The following is a 17,705-nucleotide window of genomic DNA, read 5'->3' as shown; positions in this document are numbered from 1 at the left end:
AGACGCCCTGCTTCAACAGAACTCAGCAACCACCTTCCTGATACTCATTATTTCGATGTGGATCCAGAGATCACCTCACCCCAGCTTGCTCTCTGGGCTTTTATTGCAAACTGCCGGGCACCAGAGCCGAGATTGTCACCAAGGCTCAAGACACGGCCCGGAGGGTCAGTCGAGGGACAATAGTCACTAGTGGCATATCGAGGAGGGCGAAGCCCAATCTTCACAACACAGGAGCAGCCCTCGCAAGCATTTGGCATGCTTGGACAGGAGTACTCCAGTTCTTCCGTAGCACCCTGAGTTTTGCTCCAGACCTTATTATCACCGTAAGACTTTAGTTCCACCAAATGACAAGATCACCATCCTCTCGCCTTATTTGGCACATAGTCCAAGAGGCTTCACCCAAAGATTACCACCTCCTCCTCCGTAGACCGGTGTGTTCATGCTATTACCAGAGAGGATGCTCGGCGGGCCGATGGATCCGCTTTCCATGGTACGATTTCCATTTATGCATTTATCGCTAATATTTTGATTGACATCGGTAGTTCGACTCTTTTATATCCCGACTTTTACGCGGAGATTGGTAGATTACCTCGTTAGGTTGCGGCGATTGATGTCTCCCCTACCGTGCGGTGATACTTTAGACGCCACCCAGAGATCGAGGTTGCCCGTTAGACTTTGGCAACATGATACTTACTGTAGATCTTCTAGTATTGGAGATGGTCGAGTTTGATGTCATTCTTGGCATGGATTGGTCAGTGTATCATGCTACCGTTGATTGCCGATGAGGGTGGTCACCTTCCGGCCTCCGAACCAACCCTCGTGGAGTTTCATTGGCATCAGAGGACGACATTTCGATTATTTCAGCGATCAGCGCAGGTCGTTGTCTCACACCGCCATGGTTTTGTTGTCGCTGATCAAGATCGAGGATGAGTAGTTCGCAACTCTCCGACGCCTTGTCCGGAATACTCGATGTATTTCAGGAGCTGCCAGTTTGCCTCCTAGAAGGCCGCTGGAGTTCGCTATTGAGCCGATTCCAGAACCGCCGACATCGAAAGCTCCGTATCGTATGGCACCAAAAGAGTTGAACGAGTGAAGGTTCAACTCGTGAGCTTTTAGGCGGGATTCATTCGCCTAGTGTTTCACCATGGGTTCTCCTCTATTTGTCAAGAAGAAAGACGGCACCATAAGGTTATGTATTGACTACAAACAGTGAATGCAGTGATCAGAAATTAATATCCATTACCACGGATTGAGGATTTGTTTGATCAGCCGAGGTACTTCAAGTATTCTAAGATTGATGCGATCCGATATCATCACCGAGAGTCGAGATTACGATATCCGAGCGACTTCCGTACTGTATCGGTCATTATGAGTTTTGTAATGTCATTTGGCTTACCAATGCTCCAAATGTGTTATGGACTTGATGAACCGATCTTTCCGGAGTATCCGATCGGTTGTTATCGCTTATTGATGACATATTGGTCTACTCGCCCGAGGAGGAGCATGCACGACATCTTCGCACAGTCTTAGAGATTCTTCGACGACATCGACGAAGTTCAAAGTGTGCATTCCGCTATCCTCGCTGTTTCGACACGTGGTTTCTAGCGAGGTATTTGATCCTCGGAAGATCGAGGCTGTCACCGGTTGGGAGCAGCCGATCGAGAGATCCGCAGCTCGATTGGCGGATATTACCGACGCTTTGTCGAGGGCTTCTCGCGTATTACTATGCCACCGACACGTCTAAAGGCGTGAAGTTCAGTGGTCCGAGGATTGCGAGACCAGCTTTCGGAGCTGAAGCGGAGATTAGTGTCGGCTTGGTTCTACCTTCCGGAGAGGATGGGTTTGTACTTACACCGAGCGTCTGCTGTGGTTTGGGCGCTGCTCGATGCAGACGCAGAGTAGTCTCTTATGCTTCTCGACAAATCAAGGAGCATGAGAAGAACTACCCAGCATGACTTGGAGTTAGCCGCCATCATCTTTGCTCAAGCTTTGGCGTCATCATTTATACTGGATCACATTTGAGATTCTCACGATCATAAGAGTCTCAAATATATTTTCACCGAGAAGGAGCTTAACAGAGGAGATGGATGGAGTTCTCGAAGGATTACGATTAGCTACCACCCGGGAAAGCTAATGTGGTTGCAGATGCACTTCTAGAAGTCCAGAGGGACTTTGGCTTGCCCCGGACTTCATCACGGACTTGATTCAGAGTTTCTCGGAGTTAGATCTTGAGGGGGACCGGCAGAGCAGGGTATTCTCGTTACCATGGTTGCTCACCGCCGATCGACGAGGATCCAGAGGCACAGCCGCTGATCGGCATTTGCGCTTATTAGCGATGATAGCTTCCGGCATTAGACCGAGTTTACAGATGAGGAGGGTATTATATTCTTCCGAGGCGATTATGCGCACTCGCCTCATCCGGTCTTACAGAGCTACTTCAGAGGCACACTGCTTCGATTTCGATCCATCCAGAGGGACCCGATGTATCGAGACTTGAGACGTTCCTATTGGTGGAACGGTATGAAGAAAGACATCGCGATTTCGTAGCTAGATGTCTTGTTTGTCAACAGGTGAAGGCTGAACACCGGAGACCTGCAGGGTTACTTCAATGGATTCCTATTCCCGAGTGGAAGTGGGATCACATTACTATGGACTTTGTGGTAGGGTTGCCGAGGACACGACGAGGCCATGACGTGATTTGGGTAATCGTTGATCGATTAACCAAATCCGCGCATTTTTAGCGATTCGGAGGACTGATCCCTCGATCGATTAGCAGATTTGTATTGCCGAGAGATTATCGACTACATGGTGTTCCATTGAGTATCATTTCGGATAGAGATCCACGGTTCACGCCTCTGCTTTCTAGCAGAGTCTCGCAGCAGTTTGGGCACACATCTGCTTTCAAGATGCCTTTCCATCCAGCAGATGGGCGGAGCGGACCATTCACTTTAGAGGACCACGAGGTCATGTGTTATGGATTTCGAGGCGGTTGGGAGGACCATCTGTCGTTGGTAGAGTTTGCCTACAACAACGCTTCCATTCGGCTATCCAGATGGCACCGCTTGAGGCGTTGTATGGTAGACCTTGTCGGACACCCGTCCTTTGGGATGAGGTTGGGAGGCTCAGTTGTTGGGACCTCGTAGAGTTCAGCAGGATGCGAGTTGGTCCGCACTATCGACGGAGGATGGCGAGGCGCAGACCGCCAAGAGTTACGTTGATCGGAGACGCAGACCACTAGAGTTCTCTGGTGACCATGTATTTCTGCGAGTTTCACCCACGAAAGGGGTGAAGAGATTTGGCCTCGAGGTAAGCTAGCTCCGCGGTACATTGGTCCCTTCGAGATCTTGGAGAGGATCGGAGCGGTAGCTTACCGACTGCCGTCCCTGCCAGGCGTGCACGATGTATTTCATGTATCCATGCCGAGGAGATATGTACCGATCCGACGCATGTCCGGGCGAGATATCCTGCCCAGCTCAACTGACATTACCTATGAGGAGGTTCCAGACGGATTCTGACCGGAAGGAGCGCCGGTTATGGAATAAGACCATCCTACTGGTTAAAGTCGGATGGCAACATCATTCGGACGAGGAGGCTACTTGGGAGCTCGAGGATACTATCGGAGCTCGATATCCCCATCTTTTCACTTGAGGTATGTGATTTAGTTACCGCTCAAAGATTTATACTGTATTGTTAGTATTTCCGATGGTAGATAACGAAATTTGGGGACCAAATTTTTATAAGTGGGGAGAATGTAAATACCGAAATAGGCGAATATGATTAAGGGAATTTTTGAATTTTGAAATTTCTCGAATTTTTCGGAGCTCGTACGGATAAGTTCACGGGGATAAAAACGGGGTCCGGAAAAGTCTGTTTAGACTATCCTATTTAAATGAGGCAAAGTTTTATTTTTTCTTTTCCTTTTCTTTTTCTTTTTCCTTATTTTTATTTCCTCCGTTTCTTTTCCTCTTCCGCGAGCCCGAGCCCTTCTCCCCGACGCCGCCGATTTTCCTCCTCTCTGCCCTAACCGCCGGCCGGCGGATTCCTCCTCTCCGAGAGCACAAAAACGCCGGCCACTTCTTCTCCCTTTCCTCCTCTCCTCTGCCGGAGCCCTAGCACCGCCGCCCGACCGCCTGCCCGAGCCAAACTCCTCTCCTCTGCTTGCCCTAGCCACCCGACGCCGAGCCACTGCCGTCGGCGACACACAGAGCAGCGCCGGTCATCTTCCTCCTTTCTCCCAAGTCCGACTTCTCTGTGCCCTTCTTCCTCTCTGCCGTGTCTTGGCACAGCGCCGATCGCCTCTCCCTCCGCCCGGAGCAGCGCTGCCGCCGGCCTTCCTCGGCCCTAGAGCTTTCCCTCCGATCGTCGAGCAGAGCTGTGCCCTAGCCTCAGCCGCGACACCCATCTCCTCGGCGCTACCAATCTGATTTGTTGTTTATTGTGCCCTGGTTTTCATTGCTGATCCGAGGTTCTCCCTTTTCCTCCCTAGGGTTTCTATTGTGGTTTGAAACATCAGTGCTGTTGTTGATTGGTTCTGACTGGGTTTGCAGATTGGGGTTTCCTCAATTCCAGTCATCTCATTACTGATTGATTATGTTGCCATTACAGAACGGCTGAAGAAGAATTGAGGTAAGAAGTAGAGAGTTGGATTCATGTGTAGGTTTTAATGAAATCGAATAGTAGAATGGTTAGGGTTAATGGAACTAATCCTAATTGATTTTTAGTTAAATTCAATTGGGGTTCTTGAAGAAAATAGTTTGGTTTAGCTATTTTAGTTATAATTAAACTTAGCCAAACTGTACGATTTATTACAGGATATTGATTCGAGACGGTGTCTTGACGGGGGATCTGTTTTGGATACGATCCTTTTCGATTGGAGGCGGGTACTTTTGACTATTTGTCTTTGATATGCTTAGTAATGAAAATAATATGTTGCATTAATTGTGTTTCCTATTTATTTCGGTTAATCACTGCCCAATACATGTTACCTGTTTGATTGATTGTTTGATTGCATCTCGTATTGGTCTTGTACCTGATCTATCATGCTCATGGGTAGTGATATAACCACGCTTCACATGTTCAGGACCTAGGTTTGATACCTTATTGATCAGTATATCTTGATATGATTCATTCGTTTGGTGCACATTATGATATGTCCAGAGGTTGGATTAGTATATTACCATGCTTAGTGACATGCACCATTTGCATGATCGCATGCCGTGCGATAGATTGCTCCATTATTGTCGAGCACATTGCCGCCATCATCCGCTCGTTGTGCGCCAGACGCTGGGTAGCGAGATCGCTGGTGGTAACGCGGTTTGACTCTTCCTGCTCCGCTGATCCGCCTGTGGGTAGTGTGACGCAGCCAGCACGTTAGAGATTCCTCCCGTCACAGTGAGTTGAGAGCATTGCGCCCCCATTTATGATTTGGGGTAGGAGTACGATGTACTCCGACAAGATCCACTCGATCACTCATCAAGAGTAGTGTTGTCGAGTGCACGGTTGTCACAACCCTACCCACTCGGTCCCACCGTTGTTGTGAGTCGGCTTACTGGCGTCGGGGTGACCATGACATTGGCATCATATGCATGATGCATTTACTGCTTGTGTTTGTGTTTGTTGCACTTATATGCTGCACATTGCTTGGATACCTTGATTGACATGCACGGGTCTTCTATACCTTTTTGACCGCTTGTCCTTATACCGGTCCCGGTTAGTATGATTCTCTCGCCTTCTTGGCTTTGTAGTTACCTTTATCTTTATCAGGAGATTGTACGCATGATTAGTGCTAGGTGTTATTTCTTTACTTTGCATATCAATTGTACCGGCTGAGTGTTGGACTCACCCCGCCTCCGTTGATGTTTTCAGGTTGATGCTGTCAGGAGAGAGTTCCAGTTGCTGGTCCCTGCAGACCTCGAGGATGTGATTGGTTTTTCGTTTGGTTTCCTTTTCTGTTCTAGACTGTTTGCACTTGTTATGTTCTGGATTTATTTGCTTATGGACATGATATAGATTTTATTATATCGATGGATTTGGATTTGGTTTTTATTCTACTACATGCCTGCCTGGACGGCAGAAGAGGTGAGTTCGTCGGATTTGAGTTTTACGAGTGTAGTGGAGTAGGGTGGATTTCGAGTCAGAGTATTATTTTACTGTTTGATTATCTTAACTGCGTGGTTGTGACAGCCAGAGGCTGAATAGATTATATATAACTGCGTGGTGATGTTTTATTTTATTGTTATTATTCCAGCCGCCTGTGGCTGAGGTATTTGTGAGATGTAGAAAAGTTTCAGATTGTCCACCGTACAGGGGAGATGCTGCTGAAATTTTCTCGGACAGGGACTCCTCTGGGGCGTGACATGAAATATCTTTTCTTCATTCTTCTCAGCAGATCTATTTCGCATTGCCTCATGAGTTTGTAAAGAACTCATTAGTTTATCAAAAGATAAAATTGAAAGGTCTTTTGCCTCCTCGATCGCAGTTACTATGTAATTATATTTAGGAGTCAAACTTCGTAAAACTTTCAAAACAATAATTGCATCAGTGATCTTTTCTTCATAAGATCTCATTTGACTGATGATCGAAATTACTCTAGATAAAAAGTCTGGTAAAGTTTCATTAGCCTTCATAAGTAAGGCCTCAAACTCACTTCTAAGAGTCTAGAGTTTCACTGCTATCACCTTGGAGGAGCCTTGGAATTCTTTCTGTAATATTTTCCATGCTTCTTTGGAAAATAAGGCAGTTGCAATTCTTGAGAAAATAGTCTCATGTACTGTTTGTTGAAGAATGAATACTACTTTTGAATCTTTCTTTCTATTCTCCTTCAATTAACCTTCATCGGCATCCTCGTCGTCAAAGTCTTTCTCTACTAAATCCCAAAGATCTTGAGATCTAAATAGAGTCTTCATTTTGATACTCCAAAATTCGTAGCACTCTCCTTTGAAAATGGGGTTGAGAAACTCCGTTGATTGCCATTGCGAGTAAACTAGGACACATGAAACTCGGCGCTCTGATACCACTGTTAGAGAAAATTGGGAGGATAAGAGGACAAAATGGACAAGTGGAACACAATAATATTTCACACTTCAATTAAATCATAAAACATATAGTCTATTTATAAGCTACCTATATAACTCATTACAACCCACTAACTCTACAATTCACTCCACTAACTCAACTACTCTACCTCATTACTACCACTGCTACCACTCATTGCCACATCATCAATCCACTAACTCAATTGTTAATTTTAAATCATTTATCAACAAAAAGCCACTCGAAGCTATCCGGATCGAGCACGTCGTGTCCATCGAAGCTCAACTCCACCAGCACCGCCTAGACCTGGTTGTCGCTCATCGCCTGTCACCGGAACCCACGACGCCGGTTAGAGGATGCGGAAGGCAGGCGGTTTTGGCCAGCAGGTCCGAGATCGCCGTGACGACGCACGCAAATCATAAAAGGCGCCGGGTTTGACCAACCGGCTCATTTTCCTCCATCGGACTACGACTTGCGAGTCATCCGGTCGAAATCATGAATTTGGGTCCGTTGGATCACATCTGATCGGCTTGATCGTGACCATTAATCCAAAATTATAGTATTTCCCCCAAACTATAAAACGAAATTTGTTCTCAAATAAAAAATAATCTTCCCAAAAGTTAAAAAATACAATATGACATCATCTTTCTGATTTTTTTTTTAATAACAATGACATTAATTATTAAAGAGTAAATTGTTGGGGGAAAAAACCATAGCAAATATAAAAGAAACAATAAGAACAATAATAAGTAGTTTTATAATTATAATTTCGGTGATTTCCAAATAACATAGCTAGTTTTATATATTACCAAAAAGTATATTCGTTTTAGAATTAACTAAATCACATATCCTTTCTCATTTTCTTGAATATAATACCTTATTTTTCTTTTTACTATTATTTTGAAAAAAAAACTCCGAACTATTTTATTTTTCTCAAAAAAAAAAATATAATCTCCTCTTTCGTCTCCGCCGAAGCATTCACTTACAGAGCGGACTTATGGCTTGCTCTTTAACTTGTTGAGCTTCGTTTAGGAATCTACGATTGTCACACGAGATAGGGTCGTCGCTGTTGAGGCGGCCACCGTGACCAAGAAGTACCTTCATAGCATCGAAAAAGATACGTGAATTGCTGACACCATTTTATACTCATCCTCGTAGTTCCCCTTATCATCGAGATGGACCATGAGCAGTAGCTAAATGAGTTGGAGATGCAACAGTCAATCCTCTTCGTTGTCCTTATCATAGTTTAAAGTGTCGTGCCAAGACGGTCGAAATAGGCGAAACATCTCGTTCCGCTCGGCAGTCGGCACTTCCTCGACACCAGACCTGCAGCCATGATTGAGGGGTCGTGCAACCCTACGGCAGCGCCGAAGTCGCGTGAGCTCGCGAGAGGTGTCAGATTTCAAATTTTTTTAATTAAATTTAGGTTAATTATTTTAATCAACTCCTAGCTATGATGGAGATAATCAAAAAGGTTTTATTAAACTCTAAAAAAATTATTTAATTAATTTTATATTCCATTTATTTTTATTTAAAAATTATAATAAAATTTTTATTTATTTATTTATCTATTTCCATATCTTTTCCCTTTTTTAATTATTTTTTATATTGTTTATTTTTTAAATATTTATGTTAAATATTTTATTTTTTAACTAATATATTTTATATTTAGAAAATATCGAAACTATATCGGCACTGCACGATATGATACCGAAACCGTATCGTTCCGGTCCAGAACCGAAACCTCGACACGAGTCAAAAATTTAAACTTTGGCCCCCACCACCCTAATGCCCCTTTACCCCACCGTTGCGCCATCCAAGTGAGGAAATGAATGAGATGGTTATACTTCGGTGTTCTTGTCTAATTAAATCTTGGATTTCATTGCAAATAACTTTGATTATTTATTTTATGATTCTCTTAAGGTGGACTGAAAATTATAAATGACCTCCTGACTGATTTGTTCCAAGACTATAGTTTTAAGTTGACCTAATCTTTTTCACATAACGATTGGTTTGTTGGACTTTTTTTTGTCATTTTGATCAAATATTTTAGTATCAAAACTTTGTCTTTGTAACTAATTACTTGGATTGAATTGATTTTCTTAACATATGCAAAAGTTTCATTAACAATATATTGATTGTTCAGCTCTAGTTTTTATCTTTATATTTTATTATCGTAATTCAAATGTTCTACCTTTTCAAAATAATATGGAAACAAATGACATTGTCATGGAATAAATTATGTCTTGAAATTAAACATCATAATCTTATACTAAATTTGAACAATAATACTAAGCGATTATTTATTCTTATAATTATAATAGCATTAATCTCGCTCTATTCCTTTTTCTTATGAATTAACAAGAACCTATTTAATTGTTATTTGAATAGTATTTATCTCTTCTTGTAAAATACTAAGAATAATAAAAGGATCTGAAACAAAAGTCATACCAAGGAGGACCACTTGAACTTCTTACTGTATGGATCTTTTGCATAAAATAACACATATACACAGCGGAAAAATAGATCATTCTAGATATCCAAGTGAATACATAATACATGTTTCGTTGAGTTGTTACTTTTACTATGTGAACGGTATAATCCTGACAGCAACTTTGATTCGGTAGATAATAGCGCAACCAGAGTGACCGTTCCTCCTCAGTATCCACACAAACACATCTTTCATTTGTCGTATAAACTCAGTCTTTGGAGAAGAACAATCTTCATTGTACTAGCAACAACAAGGTGTTCGGCCAAGAGAAGAAGAGGAAGAAGACTAGAAAAAATGATCTTCTCCAAAAATGCATTGCAAATGACTTTTGTACTCATCCAATGAATACAAAAGGTTTTTGCCTTTTGCTCTCCCTTTTCATGAATACTCCATTAATCTCTATTAATGGACATTAATCCTTTTTAGTGAGTTGGATGTTAATATATTGGATTAACTATTAATCTAATAAGTCATTAACACAATAAGCCAATGAGTCTAACTCATTAATCCAATGAGTCTAATCCGAATTCATTTGAGTCTAATCCGAATTCATTTAGATTAACCCACTAATCTTAAAGTCCATAGTATTTTAGTCAAAATAAAATAAACCTATCTCCAAATCAACATATTCTCTATGTGTGTGACCCAATAGATTTTCTAATGTTCATAGTGTTTCTAAAACCATTTTAGATATACAAGCAATGAGCGGCATCTAGCAATGCATCATTGCTACCCAACCGACGAGAATGTCGAGATCTGATCTAATCTTTTCGTGTCTATTATCTTGTATAATTCAATCCTTCTATCTTTGATATCTAGATTGATCCATGAGGCATAGACTATGTCATCCTCTTATTAATCTTTATGTTTCTTAATTTCTAAGTAGACTCACTTAACCAAATGAGCTCAATATCTATATTGACTTATTTGAGTATGGTCATGTATTTTAGTAGTCTTACTTAATCAAGGGGTCCACAAATATCATTTGCATCATATGAAAGGGATAGATCTTATATACATCACTCACATCCCTCCGAATAACTTATTGCATACCTAGTGATCGACTTTATAGTTCACCTTGCTACATGTGATATTTGTTAATACCAAAGTACACAACTCCTTATGTAGGGAACCGTAGTGACTTTAGGTCTAAGGACTATTCATATCAATAGTCACTATGAAAATATTTATGATACTTATATAACGATCCATGAAATATTCTCATGGTGGGTCAATTCAGTACATATTTTGATCTTTATAAGACTAGCAAGAATGTATTGTTAATCTTTAGAGGATCAGTAGCAATGTGTTGTTGTTCTTCAGAAGATCAATAACAAAGACTAGCAATAATGTGTTGAACCGTAAACTTTGAGATGTCATAATTTTAATTCAAGTTGAATTATAAAACACACAATATATCAAATCGAAGTTCATTAAGAAATCTTGGATTTGCTATATTATGCTTCCTATAGTTCAACCCAAATTAAAAGTTATGACCTCTCCAATTTATAACGTGTTGTTGATACTCTAATATCAGCAACACCTTATTGTTGATCTTCTAAGATCAACAACACATATGTTATAAACTTTGAAAGATCATAACTTTTTATTCAGGTTTAATCATAAAATACACAATATATCAAATCTAACTCATTCAAATATTTTCGATTTGATATGTCATGTGTCTCATGGATCAACACGAGTTAAATATTATAGTCTCTCAAAATTACCCAACATACACGTTATAGTAGCTATAATTACATGTTTAAATTTAAGAGGTCATAACTTTTGACTCAGGTTGATCCATAAAATGCATAATATATCAAATCAAAGATCTTTGAATGAGCTTTGATTTGATATATTGTGTGTTTTATGATTTAAATTAAATCAAAAGTTATGATCTTTTAAAATGTATGTATGTATTATTGATTGATCCTGTCCGAATGCTGAATCAACGGACGCTGGGCACGTGGCGCTCTCCGGGTTGCTGATGTAGATCTCCGGCTAGTCTCACGAAACTCCGGCGAACCTGCACAGAAGTCGGCCCGGGAAGGGGTTCCCGGCGGCGACCCTCCGACGCTCAAGTCAGGTAAGCAAGTGGTGGAAAAAGTAGCTCCAAAGCTTGTAGAACGCGTACCTCCGGCGAAGTTTGCGGCTCTTTATATAGAGCGGTGAAAGAGCTTCTACACGCCCACCGAGGCACGTACGTGTCCGCAGCCCATACCTCGGTATGGGTTTGTCAGAAAGCTTACGGCCGTACGCCATCCCATCACGCCTTGATGGGACAGGACACCCGTTGTCGGACTAGGGTATGGCTTAGCCATACGACTTGACGGCGGCGGATGTTCTGTCTATTTACCCAGGCGGGGCGTCCCGGGCTAGATCAAGAGCGTCGTCCGACCCTAATTCCTCTGCGCACGGGCGCACCCATTACTCTGCCTTCTCTTAGGCCTTCCGCTCGGTCATTATTTACTCTTTCATTGAGCGTCAGACGATCCTGTCAAGGCGCCTTTTACTATCGGATGTTTATCTTGGCGCATCGGGCCCTTTTCTCATGAGTCGGTCGGCTCACCTTCTTGACGAACCACGCCCTTTGACCTCGATGGGGCGTTGACCCTCCTTGACCTCCGGGCGTTGACCTCTCGTTAGGGGTCCCGGGCTCTACCGGATCACTTGCCTTCCCTCGATTCTAGTCGAGGAGGCGAAGTCCGACCGACCGATTGCCGATCCGGTGAGCAATGATCATCGATTAGGCCGGCCGGTATAGAGATACTCATCCGTTCGGTATCTTGTCCGTGCCTTGTGTTCTCTTGGAATCCATGTCCGATGCTTTCCCTACTACCCATCATGCGCCCGACGGTAGAGCTCATTAAATGCGGCCAGTATCCTGCTGACACGTGGCGATCGTGCGTTTGTCAGCGTATGGCGGTGGCGTCACTTCCGATGGGACAGCCACCGTTTGAAATGAGCGGCTAGATGACGACCTTGATATCGGCGACCTGGATCGAACGGCTGAAATTAATAGTGGCCGCCCTTATAAAGCTCCGACTTCCGCTTTCCGCCGCATTTCGGCCTCATCTCCTCCCGACGTTTCGCTGCTCCTTTCTTCTCCGGCGACCTTGCGTTCCGGCTCTCCGGCGACCCTTCAGCTTCTTCCGATCATCTCCCTTGCCCGTAAGACTTCCTTTTCCTTGCTGCCTCTCTTTTCTTCTCTCTATTAGCTATCTCTTTTATCATCCCACACTCTTTCCTAGCTTTATTTCTCCTTTCTTCTATCACGCGTTCATCCCTAGCCTTATACCATGACCAGTACCTCACAGCCGACCAGCGATGCTCCTGGTCTTTGGTATTCGACCATGGAAAGTCGGTTCGATGAGGAGGACGCCTTGCGCCTCACTCGAACCTATGATATTCCTCCTGACCATCACATAGTGTTAGCCACACCGGCCGATCGGCCACATGAACCGCCGCCCGGCACCGTTCTTTTCTTCCGAGACCAATTTTGGTCGGGTGCGCTTTCCACCTCACAAGTTCTTCTTACAAGTCTGCAATTATTTTCGCATTCCGCTCGGCCGGTAGTCCCTAACTCCATTAGGGTACTGAGCGGAGTGATAGTCCTTTTAAACTGAACAACATTCCCTCGACCTTAAGATTTTCACTACTTTTTATCCCAAGCAAGCCGAGTGGGGCACCTTTGTTTTCCAGTCTAGGATAGGTTTCGTCTTCTTCGATAACATGCCGAGCTCCAACAAACATTGGAAGGAGCACTTTTCTATGTGTGTTTTCCCGAGCCGCCAACTTTTCGTACCAAGTGGCAGACGGCGATGCCAGGCAACCGGAGCTCGGCAAATTTAGAGGTGACGCGGCATACCTTCATGCAGCCGAACGGCTAGTTGGCCAGCACTATCTACCCCAGCCGATCCGCCTGCAGCATGAGTAAGCGATTCTCATCCCTCCTTTTTCTTTTGTTCTAATTGATTTAATCTTTGTTTCTGCAGCTGAAGTTATGTGGCGTGCTAAGGCGACCGAGAAGCTCAAATTGAAAGCCGCTCAGATTGAGGCGGTGAAGAACAAAGAGGTCGCCGAGCGGGGCCTTGATCCAGCCGATCCGGCCGTCGAATTAGGCGAGGGGACTCCAACTGTCCTCCTCACGACGAGGCAGCGGGCGGCGCAACTTTCTACCCAAGCCGAGGTGGAGGCCGTTCGGCCGATGATGTTCCGCTACTCACTCGGAAGCGCCGACGACCGGAATCCGCATCGCCTCAACTCCACTTGATGAGCCACGGCCCGGCGGGCGCGGATGCTCAGTGTTGTCGGGACGGTTTCCTAGAGTACCCCGACCCCACATAGCTCTCCGAGGGCAAGCTCGAGGTGCCGTCGTCCGGCCCTTCAAGAACTGCCTTGTATCAGTTTCCCGTCCACCGGTGGGCCGTCTGGTAAGGCCGATGCTTCTCAGAGCGAGCCGAGCGGCCAGAACTTAATTAAAACTGTCCTGCGCCTCCCCTCAGAGGAATACATGGCTGCTGCTGATCGGCCAGTGGTCCCCGAGCAGCAGATCACCTTGACGGGCCCTCTTGCACAAGCTTGGGAGGACGCACGGCGCCGAATAAAAGTGATGACTCCCGGGCAGCTCGGCGACAGCAACCTTCAGCAGGCCACCGGGGTATGCTCTTTTTCTTTGTTCGTGTATTTGAATTAAGTTTTTAACCTGTTCACTTTTGGTCGTAGAAGTGGGTGGAGAAGATTGTCGTTAGCAATCTCGACGGCCGCTCTAGAGAAGGCCAAAAAATTACTGGAAGCCGAACGGAAATGAGCTTCCGATCTGGCGAGCAAGGTCGTTCGGCTCGAAACGATGGTCAAACAACGAGATAAGGAGATCAAGACGGCGACCACTCGGAAGCGCCAGGCCATCGATGATATGGACCGAATGAAGGTGGAGATCAGAGGGCTGGAGCAACGCATCAAGGATCTGGATGCTCTTCTGACCACCGAGAAGGAGAGCCGCTCGGCTGATTTGCTCAAATTCGAAGGGGATTTAAAGGATCTCCAGGCTGCCAATGATGCTGCCCAGGCCACGCTTAAAGAGTATCAGGACGGGGAGTCGGCTCGTTCTGACGAAGTGAGGAAGGCGTTTGTCCGCTCGGACGAATTCGGAGAGAAATTTACCGACAAAATTTCCCTCACTTTCAAAGAGGCGATTAAGGCGGCTGTGGATTACTTGAAGACCAAAGGCCACCTTCCCGCCAAGCTGACCATCCCATCAGAGGACCTGGCAACCGTGATGGGCGCCATTCCTGATGCTCTTTTTGAATTTGATGCGTGAGGAGGGTTTTTTACCAACTTTTTTTTTTGTATCTTCGCCGCTCGGCCAAACTTATTTTTTGCTGTAACTTTTTTCGTTTGCTCAGTGCTTGGCGTAAATAGATCATCTTTCCTTGCAATTTTTGTTTTGGCAAGACCTTTTTCTTTCTCCATGCGATTGCGCAGCCGCTCGGCGCGCGAATGTCACTCATTCACGTGCTCACGTCTTTAATTCTAATTAACCATCTTTTGCTTTGTGCCTTACCTCAAAGGGGTTTTCCACAAATTTTGCTATGCGAGCCGCTCGGCTGCTCAGGGGTCTTAAAGAACGAGCTTTGTCGTCGATCGACTTCTTACCGCTAGAATATATTACATGGATGGCTCTTCCGCTCGGACGTTTATAGACGCCGGCTCGTCTCTCGATATTTAACGTCGGAGTTCGACGGTCTTCCGCTCGGACGTTTATAGACGCCGGCTCGTCTCTCGATATTTAACGTCGGAGCTCGACGGTCTTCGGACGCTTATGACACCGCTCGTCTCGATATTTGCGTCGGGCTCGGCGGTCTTCGCCGGACGTTTATAAACGCCGGCTCGTCTCGATATTTAACGCTCGGCTCGACGGTCTTCGCTTCGGACGTTTATAAACGCCACTCGTCTCGATATTTAACGCTTGGAGCTCGGCGTGCTGCGCTCGGGCGTTTATAGATGCCGGCTCGTCTCGATATTTAACGCCTCGGAGCTCGGCGGTCTTCCGCTTGGACGTTTATAGTCGTCGGCTCGTCTCGATATTTAACGGAGCTCGGCGGTCTTCCTTCGGACGTTTATAGACGCGGCTCGTCTCGATATTGCGTCGGTGCTCGGCGGTCTTCTCGGACATTTATAAACGCCGCTCGTCTCTCAATATTTAACGTCGAGCTCGGCGGTCTTCGCTCGGACGTTTATAAGCGGCTCGTCTCGATATTGCGTGAGCTCGGCGGTCTTCACTTCGGACGTTTATAGACGTCGGCTCGTCTCGATATCGCCGTCGAGCTCGGCGGTCTTCCGCTCGACGTTTATAGACGCCGGCTCGTCTCTCGATATTTAACGTCGGAGCTTGCGGTCTTCCGCTCGGACATTTATATCCGCTCGTCTCGATATTTAACGTCGGACTCGGCGGTCTTCCGCCGGACGCTTATAACGCCGCTCGTCTCGATATTTAACGTCGAGCTCGGCGGTCTTCCGCTTGGACGCTTTATAAACGCAGCTCGTCTCGATATTTAACGCCGGAGCTCGGCGGTCTTCCTTCGGACGTTTATAGATGCCGCCGTCTCTTGATATTTAACGCCGAGCTCGACGGTCTTCCGCTCGGACGTTTATAGACGCCGGCTCGTCTCTCGATATTTAACGTCGGAGCTCGACGGTCTTCCGCTCGGACGTTTATAGACGCCGGCTCGTCTCTCGATATTTAACGTCGGAGCTCGACGGTCTTTACGGCTAACTTCGATACTGCCGATCGGCGGAACCCTTGGCCATCCTTTGAATTAATTTCGCTTCCTGCATTACAAGGACACGGGCGACTAGCATATACACAAAAATGAGTTACATTCGTGCACCTTTCATCCAGCTCGATACATGGTCGATCCAGCTGCCGCCCGTCTTCATCCTCCAAATAATATGCGCCCGAGCGGAGCTTTTCAATCACCTTAAAGGGACCCGCCCACGATGCCTCCAGTTTGCCGACGTCGCCGACCGGCTTGACTTTCTTCCAGACAAGATCGCCGACCTGGAATGATCTGGGGATTACGCGGCGGTTGTAATTTTGCTTCATCCGTTGCCGGTACGCCATCAGCCGGACGGATGCCTTGGCTCTTTCTTCTTCGACCAGATCCAGCTCCATGTTCCTCCGCTCGGCGTTGCCCTCATCATAGCTTTGGATCCGAGCGGATTCGACTCCGACTTCCACAGGAATGACCGCTTCGCCGCCATACACCAGGTGGAAAGGTGTGACGCCCGTCCCTTCCTTTGGAGCCGTTCGGATGGCCCATAAGACGCCCGACACTTCATCTACCCAACTCCCTCCCAAATGGTCGAGCCGAGTGTGTAGAATGCGAAGAATTTCCCGATTGGCTACTTCGGCTTGACCGTTGCTCTGGGGATAAGCCACGGACGTGAAGTGTTGCTCGATGCCGTAGCTTTTGCACCAATCCTCTAGCATCTTCCCAGTGAACTGCCGCCCGTTGTCAGAAACCAATCGGCGAGGGATGCCGAACCGACAGATGATGTGTTGCCAGATAAATTTTTTGACCATCTGTTCGGTGATCTTGGCTAGTGGCTCGGCCTCCACCCACTTGGAAAAATAATCAACCGCCACTAGCAAAAATTTTCGCTGCCGGTCGCCATCGGAAATGGACCAACAATATCCATTCCTCATTGATCGAACGGACATGAAACTGTTGATGCCTTCATTTCCTCTGCCGGTCGGTGGTTGAAGTTATGGTACTTCTGGCATGAAAGGCACGTCGACACGGTCCGAGCGGCGTCTGCTTGTAAAGTCGGCCAAAAGTATCCAGCTAGCAGGATCTTCTTATCTAGTGCTCGTCCGCCCGGATGTCCTCCGCACGATCCTTGATGTACTTCTTGGAGGATGTAAGCCGAGTCCTCCAAGCTCACGCATTTCAACAACGGGCGTGAGAAAGCCTTTTTGTAAAGCTGATCGCCGATGAGTGTGAACCAACCAGCTCTCCTCCTTAGCAGCTGGGCTTCATACTCCTTGGATGGTGTGGCGCCCGAGCGGAGGAACTCGATGATGGGTGTCCGCCAATCGCTTGGAAATGTGAGGCCTGCCATCCGGTCGACGTGCGCCACCAACAGTACTTTTTCAATTGGCTGCAGAATGACGACC

The sequence above is a fragment of the Zingiber officinale genome, chromosome 1B (genome assembly GCF_018446385.1).
Source record: "Zingiber officinale cultivar Zhangliang chromosome 1B, Zo_v1.1, whole genome shotgun sequence".
Classification (NCBI taxonomy): Eukaryota; Viridiplantae; Streptophyta; class Magnoliopsida; order Zingiberales; family Zingiberaceae; genus Zingiber; species Zingiber officinale.
This window is presented reverse-complemented; position numbering follows the sequence as displayed.